Below are 3730 nucleotides of genomic sequence, written 5' to 3'. Positions count from 1 at the left end.
AAAATAAGTCAAAAGGAGCCAAATCAGGACTATAAGGTGGATGCCTAATGATTTCTCAGAGGAACTTTTAGAAAATTGCTCTTGTTTGATGAGAGGAATGAGTAAGAGCATTTTCATGGTGGAGGACTCTCTGAAAGCTTTCCCAGGTGACTTCTGCTAAAGCTTTGGCTAACTTTTTCAGAAGACTCCCATAATAAGCAGATATTGTCATTCTTTGATCCTCTGGAAAGTCAACAGGTAAGATTCTTTGAGCATTCCCAAAACCCACTGCCATAACATTTGCTCTTTTTTTTGAGTTGGAGTCTCACTATGTCACCCAGACTGAAGTGCAGTGGCCGCTCTGGGCCACTGCAGCCTCCACCTGCTGGGCTCTGGTGACCCTTCCGCCTCAGCCTTCCAAGTAGCTGGAACTACAGGCGCACGCTACCACACCCAGCTAATTTTTGTGGTTTATTGTAGAGATGAGGGCTCACCAAGTTACCCAGGTGGGTCTCGAACCCGCGGGCTAAGGCAATCCACTCACTTCAGCCTCCCAAAGCACTGGGATTACAGGCTGAGCCACTGAGCCCGGCTGATATTTGTTCTTGACTAGTCGGCTTTTGCTTTACCTGGACTACTTCCAGCACTTGGTAGCCATTGTTTTGAGTGTGCTTTGTCTTGAGATTGTACTAGTAAAGCCATGTTCCATCTCTTATTAGAATTCTTTGAAGAAATGCTTCAAAATCTTGATCTCACTTGTTTAAAATTTCCACTGAAAGCTCTGCTTGTCTGCAGCCCATTGGGTTCAACATTAGGGCACCATGGAGTGAAAAGTTTTCTCACCTTTAATTTGTCAGTCATAATTTTAAGCTGAACTACTTGAGAATCCTATGATGTTGGTTATTGCTTGTGCTTTTATCATTGATCCTCTTTAGTCAAGACACAAACAAGATTAATTTTTTTCCTCTCAAATTGTTGTGGATAGTCTGCTGCTGTTGGCTTTATCTTCAATATTATCTTGTCCCTTCTTGAAACAAGTTACCCATTTGTAAATTGCTGATTTATTTGGGTCATTATTCCCATAAACTTTTCATAAAGCATCAATAATTTCATTGTTCTTTCACCCAAACTTCACCATAAATTTGGTATTTGCTCCTGCTTCAATTTTAGCAGAAGTCATGTTGCTCTGAAAGAGTCTTTTTTCATATTTATGTCTTATTCTTCTTAGTGCCTCAAGCTACATCCTACTTAGACACATTATAACAAGTTAGTATGAGCTTATTTTATTGCAAAAGAAATTTGAAATCCGTGCATAGTTTTTAAATAATACTCATTTTTTCCTAAGCTTTTTTGAAAACCCTCATATCTCTCTCTTCTGATTTCTTGGAAGGTAAGATAACAACTCAGTTTAGGTTTGATGATGTGAAATTTTGGCATGAGTGACACAATTGTGATTTTTAATTTGGTCTGTTGGGGCCTAGTGTAGGAACTTAGTCCAAAACAATGGCCTCTATAATTTTTATTTAGCATTAAGTATGGTGCTGGTTTTGAGAGATTCATTGGTAAACAAAAGAGATGGCCTATGACTTCATAGAGCTTAGAAAAAAGTAGAGAGGGAAATATTAAACAACTTTACAAACCAAGATATGCTCTGTATGCCCTCAGATGGTGTTATGAAAGTATAATACAGAGACATGATTGAGATTGGGAGTATCAGCTAAGGACTCTCTAAAGTAATAATATTTCAGCTAAGATCTGAGAGATGGGTAGCTGTTAGCCCTGCTAGGAGCATGAGAAGAAACATTATAAGTTGAGAGAATAGCACATGTGAAGGTCCTGAAGTGAAAAAGAACTTGACGTACTCTTGTATGAGACCACTGTGTTTGGTTATTGATGTCTAAGCATGAAAGGGGCACAAGGTGAGATTGGTGAGATAGACACAGGTCTGATAGACTATGGTAAGGAAATTCAATATATATGTATTTTTTTTTGTTTGTGTGTTTTTTTTTTTTTGGAGTTGGAGTCTCATTCTGTCACCCAGAATGGAGTGCAGTGGCCACTCCCGGCCACCGCAGCCTCGACCTGCTGGGCTCCGGCGATCCTTCCGCCTCAGCCTTCCGAGTAGCTGGAACTACAGGCGCGCGCTACCACGCCCGGCTGATTTTTGATTTATTGTAGAGATGAGGTCTTGCCTGTCCAGGCGGGTCTCGAACCCGCGGGCTCAGGCAATCCACTCACTTCAGCCTCCCAAAGGCGTGGAATTACAGGCTGAGCCACCGAGCCCGGCTTATATGTATATTTTTTGAGTCAGAGTCTCACTCTGTCACCCAGGCTGGAGTGCAGTGGCACAATCATAGCCACCACAGACTCAACCTGCTAGGTTCAGGCAATCCTTCCATCTCAGCCTTCCAAAGAGCTATAGATGTGCACCACCATGCCCAGCTAATTTTTTTATTTATTGTAGAGATGAGTTCTCACCATGTTGTCCAGGATGGTCTCGAACCCCTGGGCTCAGGCAATCCTCTCGCCTCCACCTCCCAAAGTGATGGGATTACAGCATGAGTCACCGTGCCCAGTTGAATAAATTAATTTTTTTACAATCCTGAATGTAATGGTTTGTTTTTGGGAAGTTTGTAAGAGGGGATAATAAGATTAGTTACAAAAATTACACCGATTTCAGATTAGATCTTGTAAAAAGATCACTGGTTTCTTAGAGGGAAAGGGATTGGATAGGAACAAGAGAAAAGAGAAAATCAATCTGATACTGACATAAGATATGTTAATAGCTTGGACAAGGTCAAGGCTGTGTGGTGAAAAGAAATAGACAAATTTGAGATATTTGGGAGGTAAAATTGACACGATTTGATAATGGATTAACTTTGGGGCATGAGAAAGAAGATAAACAATATAACTTACTTGTCTTTGTATTTGACTCATTTCCTTATGCTATTTAATAACGTTAGACTTCAACAAATCTTAACATATTTTGCATCGTGTATGATTTTCAGCTCTCCCTGTTTCTAGTAAATCACTATTTCATGAGATGCTTCTTGACTTGTGTATGAATGTTACCTGCTTTCTCTAAAAATTAGATATCAAAAGAAAAGTGAGCACAAAAATCATGATCGAATATATTACAACACATACTGACATTGGAACTGATGTGCAAAAGCAATGATGGGTTAAATGGTTGGTCTCTTAGCATGAAGGTAGTGGTACCAAACTACTAAAACGGTAATGTTCAATGTATTCTTCACTGCCACTACACAGTGAACAGAAAAGCCAGTTTCACTTAAGAATGGCCTTGATTAAGCAATCATCCTTTATGAAAATCCAAGCATTAAGGACACATCTTTTTTTTTGAGTTGGAGTCTCACTCTGTCGCCCAGACTGGAGTGCAGTGGCTGTTCCCGGCCACTGCAGCCTCGACCTGCTGGGCTCTGGTGATCCTTCCACCTCAGCCTTCCGAGTAGCCGGAATCACAGGCATGCGATACCACGCCCGGCTGATTTTTTGATTTATTGTAGAGATGAGGTCTCGCCTGCCCAGGCGGGTCTCAAACCCGCTGGCTCAGGCAATCCACTCACCTCAGCCTCCCAAAGGCGCGGGATTACAGGCTGAGCCAAGGGACACATCTTTTTAGTATTTTCTCTGACAAATTAAGAAGTAGCATAGCCGGGATCGGTGGCTCAGCCTGTAATCCCGCGCCTTGGGAGGCTGAGGTGAGTGGATTGCCTGAGCCCATGGGTTC

Source organism: Carlito syrichta, unplaced genomic scaffold, assembly GCF_000164805.1.
Source record: "Carlito syrichta isolate Samal-C Ts95f unplaced genomic scaffold, Tarsius_syrichta-2.0.1 Scaffold304637, whole genome shotgun sequence".
NCBI classification, from domain to species: Eukaryota; Metazoa; Chordata; class Mammalia; order Primates; family Tarsiidae; genus Carlito; species Carlito syrichta.
This window is presented reverse-complemented; position numbering follows the sequence as displayed.